This window comes from Lactuca serriola, chromosome 1 (assembly GCF_051521515.1).
Source record: "Lactuca serriola cultivar US96UC23 chromosome 1, Lser_US96UC23_V15, whole genome shotgun sequence".
In the NCBI taxonomy this organism is placed as follows: domain Eukaryota; kingdom Viridiplantae; phylum Streptophyta; class Magnoliopsida; order Asterales; family Asteraceae; genus Lactuca; species Lactuca serriola.
In genome coordinates this window covers 17,357,127-17,377,798 of record NC_136408.1, presented here as the reverse complement: position 1 = coordinate 17,377,798, position 20,672 = coordinate 17,357,127, and the positions used below count along the sequence as shown (strand labels likewise).

Genomic DNA, 20,672 nt, shown 5'->3' with positions numbered 1-20,672 from the left:
AATAAAATAAGTAATTAACATCATGTTTATTATTCAACACAACACACAGAGGAAACGTAGAAAACTATGTAGCTTCTTGGAAACAAGAAAATCCCACGTTACTTGCAAAGCAGAATTACATCCATTTGCATTCACATGTGCACATTTGACATTCAACATTCAACATAATCGATCACCATCACCACCCTCGATCTTCATCCTCCAAATATGAAAAAACCACCGCCATCAACCACCAACACCACCATGAGCCCCGCCGCCACTCCTGTTAGCAACCTCTATGACTCCTACGAGTTCAGAGCCATCTCAAAACAGCTAAACCGTGCAATCAAAGGCTCCAACAACGACAGCCCTTTGTCTCCTTATTCATTTTATTTGAAGTCTGCAACCCCTTTCTACTCAAAACAGGTGAAAAGAATCTGTGGAACAACTACAAACAAGAGGGTTCCATCTTTATCCTTGAAGACTCATCAAGACTCATCACAACCACGTGCCAAGGGATTTGTCTCGCGCCTCTGGGCCAAGGTTAAACGAAGATTTATATAGACCCATTGATCCTATTCTAAATTCTAAATTTCAATTTGTGCATCTTTTATGTGTAGTATATCATATGTATAAATTAATTTTAATTAATGATTGAAAAAGGCCAGATATATCATTCAATTGGCTTGTATAAATTGAAGTTTATGGTTTTTATGTTTATAACACAGCTGGATAAGGTCATGAATTGAAATGGCAACCAACTATTCCATTGTGTGTTCTAGCTAACTTCTAAGTCGCTAAAGTAAATTTCCTAATTTCATTAACATTTTTTACACCAATTCAATCGATATTTATCTGATTGAGAAATGATGACTTGGATGTGCAAAAAAGCTCGTCTTTAATTGGGTTTTCTCATAGAGTTCAGTAACCGATCCAAGCAAAACCGCCGGTCCTTAATGAGCTTGGTTCCAATTTTGATTTGTACTTTTTAACAATTGGTTTATTCCAAACAAATAAATATAAATCTTAAGTTGAAATATAAAAAGAAAAAATAATCCATGAACCTCAATTTTCTATATAAAAAATATATTTATAAAGTGTTTGTTATTGTTTTTGTCTTTCGCTTTTAAACTTAATTGACATTGTCTTCATTTGGTTTGGTCTTTGATCTATGGAATTGCAATCGGCTCCAGAATTTTTGTCACTAGGTCGTTGTCTCCGTCTTTGTCTTCCTCTAAATACCAATGTTGTAAAAATCACTTGATGTTAGCTAGTCGGCGGACTGGGGTCAAAGGATTAATTGGCTAGGCGAAGATTAATCGGGGACCATTAATTACTAATTTGTAAGATTTTAAAAAATTAAATATGACTAATATCATATAAAAGTTTATAAATACCACTAATATCATAACAAAATAGGTTAATATAAAAGTTCATTAATTTAGTATGCATGGATTAATCGCCAGATGCTCTCTAATCGGTCAAGTAGCGCATAGGGATTAATCGGGACCTAATCAAGATTTTTACAACACTGGGGGGACATTGATAGTCTTTGTGCTATTTCTTCATCTAGTATATTTTCTATATTCTCCATTATCAAAGTAATCTTAAAAAAGAAAAACATACACCCACCGATTAAGGTGTAAATTTTGTTTGCTGCTGCAATATAATCATGTCACTAATAGAAAACTCAGATACTAAAACTGTCATAAAAACTTGGACGGTTAATAAATCAGAGAGACGATAGCGGCCAACATTGAAAACTAGGGTTTCTTTTCTTCCCACAAAGACAAAATATCTAAATTGTTACATTCTTCAAGTCACAAATTGTATAAAGTTTGATCCAATATAGTTTCATAATTTACTATTAGCATTGTTGATTTATGCTTATTTACTGGTTTCAGTTAGATATTATTATAAAGTTCTATAAACATTAGGTTATTATAAAGTTCTATTAAAATGTCATTTAAATATCGGACCATTTAGCACTAGTTGAAGTTGGTTATTTTCATAACCAAAACATAAAACACGGAAGCATAATATGAAGATCTTTAATCTCGAATCCGATTAAAAGAAATCTTAGACATGAAAGAACGATTACATACCTGATTTCATTATGATATTCAGATCTGAAGAACTAGGGTTTGGTTTTCCAGTTGATCTCAACAACCCTCTCTAAATCCCACATCAAACCCTAAAACAATTTCTTGTATGTATTTTCGTATATTGTAAATTTGCTTCTCATCACGTATTTATATAGATGGAGATATAACCGAATGTGAGAGATATTAGGGATTTAAGAGATCTTGAGTCAAACCGGGAACTTAACCCATAAGATAAACATGGTAAGTGTATATCTTTATTTATTAATAAAATCGGTCCATCAACAATTTTATATAATTTCCATAATAATATAAAATTAATGATAACATTATTTATATACATTTATTAGTGTTCCAAAATATCCAACAATCTCCCACTGGACCACGAATGCATAAATGTATATATAACTGTATAAGCACTTTAATGAATGTTATCATAATATTGGTACCCTTAAACAATCTCGTCCGCTAATCATACAAGTATAGGATCAAAGCAGCCTTCGTTACAATTTACGTAACTAAACCTATCAATGGTCACATATACATATATAACTAACGACATAGATTAAACATGATGCCATTATGGAACATGCTACCGAAGTCTATTCCATGAAGTGGCTCATCATGCTAAAATGTAAAGTATCCCGATATGGACAGGTAACCATTTTGACATCTAATAAAATCAGATTTTTAATAAAAATGATTTCCAAAACATCTGATTTCCTATAGTTGAGCATATATCCTTTTGTTATATATAGATATCTCAAAATTCATTTGGCTACTTTCTTATGACCCAAACTTGGGTTGCATAGATATCGACCCAAAACCAGAAATACAAATTTACTATCATTTACTGTATTTACCCCAAAACCAAAAGAGATAATAAATTGATAAAAAAAAATTGGTACCACGCATAGGATATCCAAAGTTGAGGTTGTTGAGTTTGTGTATTCAAAATAGGAGATTGAAAAACATTGTCGAAAACTGATTCATAATTTGCATACTATCGAAAGCAATAATAGGAATCAAGATTGATTCCTCCTTAAGGACAATGTTTTAACCTTGTTTCTCCCCCAAACTCAACATCCTCAAAGAATGTTACTCTATTCAAAGTGCAAGGTCAATATCCATGCAATTGAGAACTAACATAATGCCCTCATTCCATTCCTTAAAGTTAATTTCATTGAGTACATGAATCATAAATGTGATCAATGTTAGCAGATATAAAACCATAATTCAAACATAGACAAATCTATTTTTATGCTCATTAATCCATAAACTGCAATCAATAAATTCAATTTATGACATCTTTACAAGGTATCGACACAACATTAATATCAAGTCTTTGGACAGTAATACTAACTTGCAAGAGATAACCTTGTTTTAAAGATAAACTTTGACAATAAATCATGTTAATTAACAAGCCCCTCTTTGGATTGACTTGTTAATCACATGGAACCCAAATAAATCATCACATGTTTATCATCACATATATGTTTATTCGGCAAAATATCAGTCTACCTTTGGGTCGGCTAATATCCGCATTAATAAACACATAAACTATAAATTTTGATAATAAGAATTCACAAAATATCATGTCAATTAATAAGTCCCTCTTTGGATTGACTTATTAATAACATGTAACCTAAAAATTGTCACATATTTATCATCAAACATGTGTTTATCCGCCCAAATATTAACCTACCTTTGGGTCGATTAATATCCACATTAATAAACACATAAACCAAAATATAAATTTTTCATAATTGAATTTATTGACAACCTTAAAAAACGACTTAAGTAGGCGACAAGTTGAGTACGTCTCTTTAAAAATGATGATCTAAATCAATTTCCAAAATCAGGAGATTAAAATTTAGATGTAGGCAAACTTTACACAAAATGTCAAGATATGTTGACATAAGCCCATATTATAAAATAAAATAAAATAAAATTAAAAAAAATTCCAATATTCATGTCAAGTCAAACATAATATTCATATAGAATCTTAAGTCGTTGTGGGAATCACAAGAAAATAATATATGTATGTCCTTAACACAAATAAATTTGCTTTGATAAAAAAATCAAAACAAAAGAATGATGGATAAGTAAAGGATAGGCAACCAGATGGATCAATAACATACAAACACATGATAACAATACACATAACATTTAATTTCTCTATAAATTAATTTTCACAAATACTATATTTTGTAAATCTATTATCCAGCAATCTGATTACTATGAAAATTTGATAACTTTATCAAAATTAAGTACTGGAAAAGCAATTATGAACACTAACGAACATTAAAATATTTATTCTCTCGATTTCTTAAAACATGATAACTTTCAAATTTGGAAGATATGCATAGCCTTAAAATAAATAAACCATTTTGACATAATTATATCTGGACAGGTAAAGAGATAATAAGTATCCTAAATATAAATAACATCATGAGGAATGTCCGAATCCTCCTCGTTAAATTAATAAAATAAAAAAAAATACATAAAAATAATAGATGATTAAATTAAACATCATGTATTAGCGAAAAGGACATGAAGAAACAATTTTACAGCCACGTGATATGACTTTGCTTTTCAAAATATCATTCCCAAAGAAAAATCGTGTATGTATAGTCAAATCACCTTAATAACGATTAATTATATCCAAAATTTATCATAATTGTAATCTTGAATCATATAAATACATAATCGAAATTCCTTATGTTAAAAACAAACAATATATTGGACGTTTACTCATATCCAACTTTATGCATGCACATTCAAGCAAAATAACACGGACAAGAACAAGAAGACTAAACACACACATATACATGTATGTTTTAGATCGAAGGTTTAGATTTGAAACCAACCCAAAACAGATCTTAAAAAAAATTAAAATATATTCTAGTAATAGATTCGAGTAGTCTCTGATACCAATTGTTGGTTATTTTCATAACCAAAACATAAAACACGGAAGCATAATATGAAGATCTTTAATCTCGAATCTGATTAAAAGAAATCTTAGACATGAAAGAACGATTACATACCTGATTTCATTATGATATTCAGATCTGAAGAACTAGGGTTTGGTTTTCCAGTTGATCTCAACAACCCTCTCTAAATCCCACAGCAAACCCTAAAACAATTTCTTGTATGTATTTTCGTATATTGTAAATTTGCTTCTCATCACGTATTTATATAGATGGAGATATAACCGAATGTGAGAGATATTAGGGATTTAGGAGATCTTGAGTCAAACCGGAAACTTAACCCATAAGATAAACATGGTAAGTGTATATCTTTATTTATTAATAAAATCGGTCCATCAACAATTTTATATAATTTCTATAATAATATAAAATTAATGATAACATTATTTATATACATTTATTAGTGGTCCCAAAATATCCAACAGTTGATGCTCCCTTACCCCTCTTTATAAGGTTTATAAGATCGAATCGAATTTGTTTGGTATTTGTCAAGATGAACATAATAATATGCACTCCCAAAAAAAATTCCACATTCATACCTATGCCACATGGTCACAAGAAACACATATATACTAAACACAAAGAAACAACACATATATATATATATATATATATATATATATATATATATATATATATATATATATATATATGGGACCTTGTAATTAAGCTATTTATATTTTATTCTGCATAATCCCCCTTATACCCCAAATCCTTATGAACTCGACTCCTTAATTTATTCATGTCATAAAATTAAACAAAAGAAAACAAAATCATCATTTATCAATCTTCATTTCTAACAGGGCCAGTCTAAATGTATATGGGACCGGGGGCAAAAAGAAAAAGGGACCTCTCAAAGACAAATATAATAAAGATTCAAAAAAAAATATCATTTATTCTTCATTATAGACGTGTTCAATTAGCAATAACAAACAATCTAAATTGTTTATCTTTTGAGCTAATTTGAGTTTGAACCAAGTTTTGACCCTAAAATCATTTAGGCAATAATTTTTATATATATATATATATATATATATATATATATATATATATATATCTTACTATATTATTATACAAACCTTACTATTTCTAAAAATAGATTTAAGACGTTCAAACTATTAAGTTTATAATACAAATAACAAAGCCAATCTTATCTCATTCTTTAATTTCCGCTTCATTCAAAAATTAAAAAAAAATGCAAAAATAGAAATTGTCCACTTTCCCACGTGTTATAATCAATTTATGCTTTACAGTCAGGTCAAAGAACTGAATCCATCAAAAGTCAAAATTGAAATCCGTTATCTTCTCCTTATCTTGCCTGTTACCATCTTCAACCCATAATCTCCGCTCTAATCTCCGTTCACCCCTCATTTGATTCAAAATTTGAATTGAATCTCTTCAAGAATCACTTTAAAAGCTCCTTCACCCACACTTTTTCCATATTATTTTCATTTCTTTTGCTTTTCTATGAAGATATAGGCATCGCTTGTGATCGTATTCAGTCGTCACCATTCATTTGCCCCTTCCCCACTGTTATCTGTTTGATAGGGTTCGCTATCCCCACTGCCACAATCTACTTCATTAGACACCATCTTAGATCGATTGTTTATCAGGTAAGTCACATCGCCACTGTTACACTTTTGCGTTCTGCTTTGCATTGACTTGCATTTCTTCTTTGTGTGTTCAGTTTACTTGGATTCACCAAGGTACCCCTTAATCTTCATATTTGGTAATACTTTTCTAATATAGAATGATCAATAATCTGGTTCTATGCACTATGTTCTAAAGAAAACCCTAGAAATAGATTTGTTATATGTTCATTCTACCAATCTTGAAGTTGTATATATTTCTCATCGTACAAGTCTATAATCGAATCATTTTATATTGATTTGATTTTATTGCTAATTTCATCCATCTCAGTCCTTTCATGCCCCATTATCGCCCCTATCAAGTCATTATTGTTTTAACCTGGTTCATCGCACCAGTGATTACATTATAGATTTCATTTTTCATGTTTTTGCTGTTTTTATTTCTCATATTTATTTGTTATTATCATTTTCTAGGTACAAATCTCGACCCTCTTTCCTTATCATTTCAAATATAAGTAAGAACAAAGTGTATCTCTTCTGTTCCGTGTGTCTATGAATATTCTTGATTTTTGGCATGATATCACAACGAGGTGTTTGGCAGCTTCAAAACGCTATCTATTGGAAAAGATGAACAAGGAATCTCAGACGTCGCATTCTCATCCGATGCTCGGTACCTCGCCACCGCTTCCGATGACATAACCATACGCTTTTAGGATGTATCCACTAGCTCACTTGTCAAAACGCTAAATGGACACACAAACTACGTCTTCTGCGTGAATTACAACCCTCAATCAAACATGATTGTCTCCAGTTCTTTCGATGAGATAGTTAGGGTTTGGGACATGAAATCTGACAAATGCTTGAAGGTACTTCTTGCGCATTCTGATCCCGTAATTGTTGTGAACTTTAATCGAGACTGGACATTAATTGTGTCCAGTAGTTATGATGGATTGTGCAGGATTTGGGATGCATCCACAGGGTATTGCATGAAGAATCTGATCGATGATAAAAACCCCCGTGTTAGCTTTGTCAAATTGTCCCCAAATGGAAACTTTTTTCTTGTAGGTACCCTGGATAGTACATTGGTGAGTGAATTCTTATTTCTTTTCCTTGACATCAGTAATTCATATCTTGTTCATAGTATTCACAATGATAATCTTTTTCCTTGAATCTGATTGGCCTTATATTCACATTGAATCCCACCAATTTCCCTAAAAAATGTCATTTTGTTTTGATGCAGAGGTTATGGAATCTATCAACTAGCAAGTTCTTAAAGACTAACAATGTCCACACAAACTCAAAATACTCCATGTCATCAGCATTTTCAATCACAAAAGGCAAATACATCGTGAGTGGCTCAGAGGACAATTGTGTATACTTATGGGAACTTCAAACAAGAAAAATAGTCCAAAAACTTGAAGGTCACACAGATGCTGTAATAATAGTTGCTTATCACCTAATTGAGAATATGATTGCTTCAGGTGCTCTTGAAAATGATAAAACAGTGAAGATTTGGATTTAGGAGGTCAACAAAATAGAGGATCAAACAGATGCAATTGAAACAATAATTCAATAAAACAGTAAGTAATTTCATTGTTTCTATATGAGTTCAAAGTTGATTGTCGTCTTTTGTTTTTCTCTGTAAAACGGATAATAGATAAGTCTCATATTTGAATGTTTAGATAGAGTTGTTGTAAATATTAGATCCATAGTTTTAGGATCTATTGTTTATCTTGTTATTGTAATGTGTTCCTATATAATGAGATTATACCCCTCAGGGCTGTTTACGCCAAAATCTATTTTCTTTACTTGGTATCAGAGCCAAGATCCCCTTCTAAACCTAAAAATCCCCTTTTCTGCTCCTTGTTCTTCTTTCAACGAGCATCTCTACAATGACTACACCAGTCAAATCCTCCACCATAGCCACTGCCACATCGTGCAAATTGACACGCACAAATTTCCTGCTGTGGAAAGCTCAAGTTATACCTATTCTTCGAGGAGTGCAACTCCTTGGGCACCTCGATGGGACCACACCGGCACCAAAGGCTACAATGTCTAGTGAAATTATTCCTGCTGATAAAGAATCTCCATCTGTGATCAAGAAAACACCCAATCCAGAGTATCAAACCTGGATGATTCAAGATCAGGCCGTAATTGGAGGATTGCTCTCCTCCATGACTGAAGAGTTTCTCCCTCAATTGATTCGAAATAGCAATACTGCTCATGAATTGTGGACCACGCTTCACACTATGTTTTCTGCCCAACATCGGGGCAACTCGATTCAGATACGAACACAACTGTCAACTACCAAAAAGGGAGACATGAGTATAGCTGAGTACTATCAGAAGATGACAGGGTTTGCCGATACAATGGCAAATATTGGGCAACCCATGAATGATGAGGAAGTAATCGGTTATATTTTGGCCGGATTAGGTCCCGGTCACAGTGACATTTTCACAGCTATTACAGTTCTGAGCGACGAACGAAAGGTAACATTGCCTGAGTTCTACTCCTACTTGATTGCTCATGAAGCCCAATTTGCAGCTATGGAAAATATAGTCGAGTTCACTTCATCAGCAAACAGTGTGACTCGCCCAGAACCCAGTGCATCACGTCGAAATTTTAACAGCAATAACAGCAGTAATAATGGAGGATATCACGCATCCAACAACTATCACAGAGGCAACTACAGAGGAAGTAGAGGTAGAGGACGTGGTCGCGGTCGTGGAAGAAACAATGGTGGGCCACGATGTCAAGTTTGTGGAATACAAGGTCATACAACCTTAACTTGCAGAAACAGGTTTAATCACTCCTATCAGGTTGATGATTTTCGCTGTGGAAATAGTGTGACTACATGAGGCTATCACCCTGATAGTGGCTAGTTTATGGACTGTGGAGCGACATATCATCTTACTAATGATTTGGATCGACTAACAACTCAATAAAGATACACTGGAAAGGATCAAGTTCAGGTGGCAAATGGATCAGGTCTGTCTATTTCTCATATTGGTCATTCATTAATTCCCGGTATTGATAGACCCCTTGTTCTCAAGAACGTTCTTCATGTGCCTCATATTACCAAAAATCTTTTATCTGCTCATAGACTTGTCACAGATAACAATGTGTTTATTGAACTCTATCCTAATGTTTTTTTTGTTAAGGACATTGCCACAAAGAAAACAATCCTCCACGGTAGAAGTAAAGGGGGACTCTATCCAGTACCAATCAGTCGTAGTCGTCCTCAAGCTTTTTCCAGTGTCAAGGTCTCAACATCTCAATGGCATAGGCGTTTCGGTCATCCAAATTCCACAGTAGTCAATTCTATTTTGAAGTCAAATAAAATAGGTTGTTCTTTTTCTAGAGAGTCATTTGTTTGTGATGCTTGCCAACGAGCTAAGATTCACCAATGACCTTATCATAGTTCAGGTCGTGTCACTTCATCTCCACTTGAGCTGGTTCATACTGATGTTTGGGGACCAGCTCAGACGTCTAGTGGAGGTTTTAGATATTATGTCAGTTTTTTGGATGATTACAGTCGTTTTACTTGGATCTATCTTATTAAAAATAAATCTGATGTTGAGAAAGTGTTTTATACTTTTCAAACTCATGTGGAACGCCTATTAAATGTCAAAATAAAAAGCATACAGTCTGATTGGGGTGGTGAATACCAAAGACTTCATAAATATTTTCAAAAATCTGGAATTGCCCATCGTGTCTCATGCCCACATACTTCATCTTAAAATGGTGTGGCGGAGCGCAAGCATTGTCATATTGTTGAGACTGGATTAGCACTTCTTGCGCACTCCTCACTTCCTCTTAGATTTTGGGATGAAGCTTTCTTAACTGCATGTTATCTTATCAATCGTATGCCCACTAGAAATCTTAACAATCTTACACCTATTACACATCTTCTTAAAATCAAACCTGACTATTCTTTTCTTCGAGTGTTTGGGTGTGCTTGCTGGCCGAATCTCAGGAAGTACAATACTAGAAAACTCAATTTTCGATCCAAGCAATGTGTCTTTCTGGGATATAGTTCTCTTCATAAAGGGTATAAGTGCTTGGATAAAACTACGGGTCGTATCTATATCTCTCGCGATGTTATCTTTGATGAGTCTCAATTTCCTTTTGCTAATAGTAATTGCTCATCATCACCATCTAATCACTCTAACTCAGCCTCATATCCTTAGAAAGAACCGGCAATTATTAATGATCATATGAGAAACTATGACTTATCACTATTATATTCTAATGATTATCATGTAGCTGCAGTACCACCTTGTGCACAGGTGTCATCATCGCTTCCTCCGGTACCCATGCCTACCACATATGACAAATCACAGTCACTTCCACCTGAACATATCACATCAGAACTACCCAAATCAACTTCTGTTTCTTCGGAACCTGAAACACCGACTGACAATATGCCACCTGTCACTCCGTTGCCATTTCCTACAGCAAATTCGCCTTCTGTTGCTTCCTCATCTGATTCGCAGTAGTCAAGCCCGGCTATCCAAATTAATAGTCCTGTGTCACCTCCAGCATCTCACACTAGACTCCGTGCCGACAAGTCATTTCCTCGAATTTTTACAGATGGTACAATACGTTATGACTCAACTAAACGTGCTTTCTTTTCTGAGGCACCCACTTCTCGTCATGTGGCCTTGGCTGATCCGGCGTAGAAACAAGCAATGCAACAAGAATTTGATGCCCTTAAGCAAAATAAAACGTGGACATTGGTTCCCCAGCCTCCTGGTACAAACTTTATGGGGTGCAAATGGATTTACAAGGTCAAACAATTGTCGGATGGATCTATTGACAAACTCAAATCACGTTTGGTAGCTCGTGGTTTCACACAACAATATGGTCTAGATTATCATGATACGTTTAGTCCTGTGGTAAAACCTGCCACTATAAGATTGGTCCTCGCTTTAGCTGTGTCTCGTGGCTGGCATCTTCGTCAAATTGATGTCAATAATGCATTTTTACATGGGTTCTTAGCCGAAGATGTGTACATGCAACAACCGCCTGGTTTTGAAGACTCATATCATCCTACTCATGTATGCAAACTACACAAAGCGATCTATGGTTTGAAGCAATCTCCACAAGCATGGTTCTCTCGCTTAAGTGACAAACTGCACTGCCTTGGTTTTTCCTCCTCGCGAGCTGACACCTCTCTTTTTCTTGTTCCGTGAAGGTTCTATCACTATATACATGCTCGTGTACGTAGATGATATTATTATTGTCAGTTCTTGTTTTAAAGTTGTTGATAAACTTGTTGCTGCCTTGTCATTGGAATTTCCAATTAAAGATTTGGGGCGTCTCACTTATTTTCTGGGAATTGAAGTGCTTCACAATTCGGGGGGAATTACTCTTCATCAGCACAAATATGCCACTGATCTTCTACGTCGTGCAAACATGATGAATTGTAAAAGCGTTTCAACTCCCATGCTAGTAATAGACAAGCTTGCTTTGGATGTTGGTACACCTCTAAATGAAGCAGACACTTTTAAATACAGAAGTATGGTAGGTGGATTACAATACCTTACTCTCACACGACCTGATATCTCGTTTCTTATCAATAAAGTGTGCCAATACCTCTCTAGACCCACTACTGCTCATTGGGAGGCTGTCAAGAGAATTTTTAGATATATCAAAGGAACTTCAACTATGGGATTAAATTTTCGAAAGTCATCCTCAACCTTGTTGAGTGTGTTCACAGATGCAGATTGGGCAGGTTGTTTAGATTACAGGAGGTCCACTGGTGGTTTTGCTATATTTTTAGGTCCTAATCTGATTGCTTGGAGTTCTAGAAAGCAACCTACAGTATCTCGTTCTAGTACTGAAGCTGAGTACAAGGCACTAGCAAATGGTACAGATGAAGCAACTTGGATACAATCACTACTTAAGGAATTGGGAGATGTTCAAACAAGAGCACCGGTTTTGTGGTGTGATAATTTGGGAGCCATGTATTTAACTGCTAATCCGGTGTTTCATGCTAGGACAAAACACATAGAGGTTGATTTTCATTTTGTTAGAGAAAAGGTGGCAATGGGAGCTTTGGATGTGCGTTTTATATCATCTAATGATCAATTAGCAGATGGTCTCACAAAGCCAACTACAAGGAATATGCTGGAACGTTTGTGTAGCAATCTTAACCTTGCTCCAGTTAAGATTGAGGGGAATGTAAAACGGATAATAGATAAGACTCATATTTGAATGTTTAGATAGAGTTGTTGTAAATATTAGATCCATAGTTTTAGGATCTATGTTTATCTTGTTATTGTAATGTGTTCCTATATAATGAGATTATACCCCTTAGGGCTGTTTACGCCAAAATCTATTTTCTTTACTTTCTCTTCGAATTACCAGTAGTTTTTGTATTCAGATTCTGTAGTTTAGTTGGTTTCTTTTGATCATGGTCTCATAATCAAACTGAGTATTTTGGGTAATGTTAATTGTATTCTAAAGTTAAATCCTTTAAATAATGGACTTTAAACTTGGGAGTCTGTTTGGTGTATTTGAATGGATTCACAAACGAATGGAATGAAGAAGATAATGGAATAGATCATGACATTCTATTATGGGTTAATGACTTAAAAAGGTAACTAAGTTTCAGTTTTGTTAAAAAAACACCATTTAAGTATATCCTATTTACAAAATACCATTGAACTTAAGTTTTCGTTCACACAATACCATCTAAATTGACCTTTTGTTCTTATGTTCCCTTGACTAACTGGTTCAGCTGGTTTTAAGGTACAATTTACCAGGAAAAAAAATAACACTTATTGTGGCTTTTTATTCTACTACGTGGAGTTAATGTAACTTGGGTGGTTTGAATATGGTTGGAAAAAGCCATCCCCATAGACCATTTTTTTCAAGATGGGTTAGTTTGGAATTGAAGGGAAGGATCTGCTAAGGAAGTCTCGGGTCTCGGCTGGAACCGACGAAGTGGTGGCGACGGAAAAGAGTGGTGATGGTAGGTAGGTTCGATGGTGGTGAGGTGGTTTTCGATGGTGGTTTCGGGTGCTAGGTTCCCGGTAAAAACGAAGAAAGAAGCAGCAGAGAAAGATTAAAGATGAATGAATAGTTTATATTTGGATTCTCTTGTATTTTCTTTTTGTTCAAGGTTTCGATTGGAAAAAATGAACAGTAGCTTCAGTTCTTGATGATTCCCGCTAAAACAGGTAAGAGGTGGTGATGGTGTTCGATTTTTCGAAGGTAGTATCCCGTGGATTTCAAGGTCTCCGGTTGGACTGAATCGAAGAAGGCAGCGTGTGAGTTTGTTTGGAGGTGGTGCGAGAATGAGGAGGTTGCGAGGGTGACTCTCAGGTCTCGGCTGGAACCAACGAGGTGGTTGTAACGCCCCAAAAATACGAGCCAAAAATTTCATTTTAAAAGAAGTACATGGAAAAACATTAAAAATAAAAGGTTCGGCGATGATATCATTTCACAAAAGATACTGCGTGTCTAGAAACATTTTTATAAGACATTAAAGTGTCAGAGTACAAATTCCCAGGAGGATCTCATGATGCGGAAAGCAAAGCGTGTGTGTGATGTACCGCTACCGCCCCGGCTCCTTCCCCTTCGAAGAAGAGGTACCTGAAACCAAAACTGAAAACCGTAAGCACGAAGCTTAGTGAGTTCCCCCACTGTACCACATACCATATAATCACATAACATACATATATTGTCAGACATATTTGGGTGCCCGACCTACCCCTTCGGTCCTCTCGACCGGACATTGCCTAGCATACCTGGGTGTTGGCCTCCCCTTCGGTCCTCTCGACCAGATACTGCCTGGCATACCTGGGTGTTGGCCTCCCCTTCGGTCCTCTCGACCGGATACTGCCTGGCATATCTGGGTGCTGGCCTCCCCTTCGGTCCTCTCAACCGGATACTGCCTGGCATATCTGGGTGCTGGTCTCCCCTTCGGTCCTCTCTACTACTACCACATAACATGTATCACAATATCATAATCTATCTAGCATGGCTGGGTATGACTACCCCTTCGACCCTACCGACCGGATATCTTGGGGACTATCTCCCCTTACTGTCACTAGCACATAAACATAATACAGGTAGTAGTAATCCCTAGATGAATATTACAGAGACAATCATCTACATACAACTCCTACTGGTGGGCCGGCATTGTGGCCGTAGACCCACCGCTACTGGAAGGTAACTCACCTCGACGTAGCTGCTGATCTGTGTGGGAATTAACTGCCTGCTGCTGCTGCTCCAGAAATCCTCTGGCTATAATTCCCACCAAACACTCAATCAATCACTGCTAACTGTCCCTTGGGGTAAAATGACCATTTTACCCCTGACCAAGTCATAAGCCAAGGTCAGAGTCAACTTTCAGTTGACCCGACTCGTCGAGTTGGCTCTCCAACTCACCGAGTCCCTATTCAATCGATTGACCTGAATCCCGTCTCTACTCGTCGAGTTAGGCATTGACTCGACGAGTTCTCCTTTTAAACTGATGTCCATGTCCTTCATCCTACTCGCCGAGTTGTATGAATAACTCGCCGATTTCATCTTCATCCGAAGAACACTTTATGCTGTGACTCGCCGAGTTGTATGAACAACTCGTCGAGTCTGTTCTTGATCTAAGAAGATTTCCTTGAACTCGCCGAGTCAGGGCATTGACTCGTCGATTTCCTTCATGGGTGAGTTCGGCTTCCAACTCACCGAGTCCACTCAGGACTCACTACTCTACTCGACACAACGAAAAGGGGACAAACTCGGAGACTCGCGAACCGACTCGCCGAGTTAGATGAACGACTCGCCGAGTCGTTACCATGCAATTACTATATGGTCGATTCTGCTTGAATCCAACTCATGCCATACATAGATCCGTGATCATGGGGCTTGATTAACACGTAAAGTTTCCAGTTTTACGTGTAAATAGACAACCATGAGGGTTTTAAGGTCCAAAATGCACCAAAAGGGGTAGATCTAGGGCTTTCATGCAATATGGTTCCAAAAAGACAGTAGATCTAAGCTCCTGGAGCTCAACCATGCCTAGATCTAAAGGTCAATCAGCTTATTACAAACCCTCAAACATACACAAGCTTGGAAATGGTTCAAAGAGGACTTTAATGGAGCTATAAGGGACAATAACCATGAAAACAAGGGGGAAAACCAGTTATACCTTAGGAAACACACTGAGATAGCTCAAAGACGCCTGACCTCCTCTTCTTCTCCTTGATCTACTCTTCTTCCCACTCCAAAACTTCAAGAGGACACACCAAAAGCTTCAAACTCACAAGGAAACAAAGCTTGAACGAGATATAGGGCTCTGAGGGTGAATGGGGGCGAGATTGGGGCGGAATGAGGGTTTAAATAGGGTGCAAACCCCTTAAACTTAGGGTTTCATCCAACAGCGGTGACTCGCCGAGTCGCCAACTTAAAACGTGTCCCGGGTCCCGACTCTACTCGGCGAGTCGGGCCTACAACTCGCCGAGTACAAGGCTAAGAATGCAAACACTTATACAAATTTCCACATACCAGGAATCAGGTGCTACAAATCTCCCCCACTTATTTTAGACTTCGTCCTCGAAGTCGGCTGCTCGATCCCGAAATAGCTCGGGGTAATGCTCCATCATTTCTTCCATCGGCTCCCAAGTCCACTCTGAACCCTTTCGGTGCTGCCATTGCACCTTCAGTAATTCCACCTTCTTGTTCCTCAGATCCTTCGACTTCCGGCCGAGGATCGCGACTGGGCGCTCAATGTAATTCAGGCTGTCATCAACCTGAATATCCTCTAATGGCACCACCGCTGAATCATCCACGAGACACTTCTGCAGCTGAGAGACATGGAAGGTGCTGTGGATCTGGCTGAGCTCGACTGGCAGATCCAGCCTATATGCTACCTTGCCCACCCGGGCTACAACCCTGAACGGTCCGATGAATCTCGGGCCCAACTTGCCCCGCTTCCTGAATCGAATGACGCCTTTCCAGGGCGACACCTTCAGGAGAACCATATCCCCGACCTGAAACTCCAAGTCGGATCGATGCTTGTCGGCGTAACTTTTCTGCCGACTCTGAGCAGTCTGAAGCCTGCTCCGAACCTGCTGGATCCTCTTGGTCGTCTTGAGCACCACCTTGGTGCTCCCCATGACTCTCTGGCCAACTTCACCCCAGCATATCGGGGTCCTGCACCTCCGAACGTACAACAACTCGAATGGAGGACGGTCAATACTCGCGTGGTAGCTGTTGTTGTTTGAGAACTCAGCCAAAGGAAGATAGGTATCCCAGCTACCACCGAAATCTAGCACGCATACCCGCAACATATCCTCCAAAGTCTGGATGGTCCGCTCGCTCTGACCATCCATCTGCGGGTGAAAAGCGGTGCTAAAATGCAGACGAGTGCCCAAATCCTCATGAAACCTCTTCCAAAACCTGGAAGTGAACCGCACATCTCGATCTGATATCACCGACACTGGCACCCCGTGTCGCGCTACTATCTCCCTGATGTAGATATCGGCCAACTTTTCGGCCGAGATGCTCTCATGGATCGGAATAAAGTGGGCGCTCTTGGTCAATCGATCCACGATGACCCAAATCGAATCTACTCCACGCGCAGTCCTGGGAAGCTTCGTGATAAAATCCATCGTGATATCTTCCCATTTCCACAGCGGAATATCCAACGACTGCATCTTACCATGCGGTCTCTGAATAGTCTAGGCAAAGATCCCGATACATCTTCGTCGCCCCTGGATGAATAGAGAATCGGGATTTGTGCGCCTCCTCCATCAAGATCTGGCGCACGCCTCCGTGATACGGCACCCACACCCTACGGTGTAGTGTCAATAATCCTGGGCTATCATAATCGAAAGAGGTGACTTGACCCACTATTCGCTCACTCTTCCGATGCTCCTCCTTCATAGCCTCCTGTTGAGCCTCCCGAATCTGCTCCAACAAGGGAGTCACCACAGTCACCCTCATGCAAATATCCCTGATCGACGCCGCCTTGCGGCTAAGCGCATCGGCCACCACATTGGCCTTTCTTGGGTGGTAAAGGATCTCACAATCATAATCCTTCACCACGTCCAACCACCGACGCTGCCTTATGTTCACAATCATAATCCTTCACCATGTCCAACCACCGCGCGCAATGTATCACCGCCCCATTAGGGCTCAACCAATCCATGCCTATAATCACTTTGTTCCCACACAACGGTATGGGAACCAGATCCACCAAATAGCGCTCCTCGAATAACCTCAGAACACAATCTCTGAACACTGATGACGCTCGTACTGATCGATCGTCGGCAATCTCCACCTCCAAAGGGCAATCCAACGTGCCCGAAAACTCAGTGAACTTCTTGCTAAGCGCAAGGGAAACAAACGATCGGGTAGCACCCGAGTCGAACAACACCTGGACTGGGATACCGTTCACATGGAACGATCCTAATACATACATATATATATATATATATATATATATATATATATATATATATATATATATACCGAGCACATATCAATATCATAACATCAAATAAATTAATGAGAAGGAAAGAATCATACCCGTCACCACATCGGGTGTTGCGCGTGTCTCCTCGGTGGTCAGCTGAAATGCCCGACTCCTCACCACTGGAGCCTCTGCCTTGCCCTGCCGGCCATCTGTGATCCGCAGGGTCGCTGGAGCTGGCGCCTTCACTAGTGCTGTAACTGTCAACTGGGGGCAATTGGCCTTCTCTCGGATATCGGGTCCTCCTCATGTCCTCATCACCCGCATATTGGGGCACCAACAATGCCCTCTCTCGGAACTTGGCGGTGATCTCCGCCACAGTCTCCGTCGTCTTCCTCATCTCCAAAAACTCCTTGGCCAGCTGCTGAAGCTCGACAGCCGGCGCAAACTCTGCCCTGAATCTGGTCACAAAGTCCGACCAGGTCATAGCCTCGATAGCTGAGGCTCCCAACGAGTCACCCACTGACTCCCACCAGTCTCGAGCTCGGTCTCGTAAACACCCTGCTGCATACCTCACCTTCGACCCCTCGGGGCAGAAGCTAGTCAACTGTGCAGACTCGATGTCTGCAATCCATCGTCTGGCGGCAATGGGGTCTTTCGCCCCATGAAAGTCCGGTGCACCATTGCCCCGAAAGTCCTTAAAGGACAGTGTGCGAGATCCTGACTGGCCAGATGCCATGTCGCTCTTGAATGCCCGAAGGCGATCTTCCATCAACTCGATGATCCCCTCCTTGATCGACCCGTAATCTGTAGAACCGGTAACACAATGTGATATAAGAAAGAAAAGTCAATTCAGATGGTATTATGTGAACGATTTTTTAAGTTGGTTGGTCACTTTTAAACATGATATATTTTGTATAATATTGAAACTTAATTACCTTTTTAAGTCATTAACCCTTTTATTATCATGTCTTCGATTGATTTGAATAATGAAATTTTTATGTTTTTGTTTGATTTGAAAAATTGAATTGTCATTCAAACGTATAATATGTTGTATACAATTAGAAAAGTAAATGAAATTAAAACAAAGTAACAAACGGTTCAAACAAATCCAAAAATATACATCACCTATACTCTACTATTAAGAACAAATATTAATGAATACTTGGATTTCAATGTACAACCTGCAAACGAATAAAACTTTAAAATTTTGCAATAATAAAAATTAGGTTAACTTTTGATTTATATTGATTTATAGTTCATCATTCATTTTAAATTTTGTGTGGGTTAAGTTTATGTTTAATTTTTAACAACTTGTTTTGAAGTGTTTGATTTTAGGGTTTTACTTGGAAACAAGGAAGCTAAGAAAAGAGGGACACATCACGGTTTTCATTATCTTACATTCTTACTACAATTCCGTTGTATTCTCCAACTATCCACCTAGGTAAAAAGTATCTATTGAAATAAACTATCCAACACAAAACAGGCTGCCAAAAGGCTGTAATGAACTAGCTCGTGCATAAAGGAAACTAATCACCACATTAAATTATATGCCGAACAAACTAGTCTTGATTTTTATTTCTCATATTTATTTGTTATTATCATTTTCTAGGTACAAATCTCGACCCCCTGTACTTCCCACTCCAATTACATTAGCTCAATATCAATTTTTGAAGCTGCCAAACACCTCGTTGTGATATCATGCCACAAATCAAGAATATTCATAGACACACAGAACAGAAGAGATACACTTTGTTCTTACTTATATTTGAAATGATAAGGAAAGAGGGTCGAGATTTGTACCTAGAAAATGATAATAACAAGTAAATATGAGAAATAAAAACAGCAAAAACATGAAAAATGAAATCTATAATGTAATCACTGGTGCGATGAACCAGGTCAAAACAATAATGACTTGATAAGGGCGATAATGGGGCATGAAAGGGCTGAGATGAATGAAATTAGCAATAAAATCAAATCAATATAAAATGATTCGATTATAGACTTGTACGATGAGAAATATATATAACTTCAAGATTGGTAGAATGAACATATAACAGATCTATGTCTAGGGTTTTCTTTAGAACATAGTGCATAGAACCAGATTATTGATCATTCTATATTAGAAATGTGTTACCAAATATGAAGATTAAGGGGTACCTTAGTGAATCCAAGTAAATTGAACACACAAAGAAGAAATGCAAGTCAATGCAAAGCAGAACGCAAAAGTGTAACGGTGGCGATGTGACTTACCTGATAAACAATCGATCTAAGATGGTGTCTAATGAAGTAGATTGTGGCAGTGGGGATGGAGAACCTTATCAAACAGATAACAGTGGGGAAGGGGCAAATGAATGGTGACGGCTGAATACGATCACAAACGATGCCTATATCTTCATAGAAAAGCAAAAGAAATGAAAATAATATGGAAAAAGTGTGGGTAAAGGATCTTTTAAAGTGATTCTTGAAGAGATTCAATTCAAATTTTGAATCAAATGAGGGGTGAACGGAGATTAGAGCGGAGATTATGGGTTGAAGATGGTAACAGGCGAGATAAGGAGAAGATAACGGATTTCAATTTTGACTTTTG

The 20,672-nt window shown here is 37.9% G+C and overlaps 1 pseudogene across 1 annotated transcript; it reads left to right on the top strand.

Moving 5' to 3' along the window:
* The first annotated feature begins 207 nt into the window (after positions 1-207).
* On the top strand, positions 208-8,448 carry LOC145052030 (uncharacterized; annotated as a pseudogene). Its single transcript, XR_013683941.1, has 6 exons — positions 208-522; positions 6,620-6,684; positions 6,759-6,777; positions 7,135-7,175; positions 7,262-7,745; positions 7,901-8,448. The product of XR_013683941.1 is annotated as an uncharacterized LOC145052030 (transcript).
* The last annotated feature ends 12,224 nt before the right edge of the window (positions 8,449-20,672 follow it).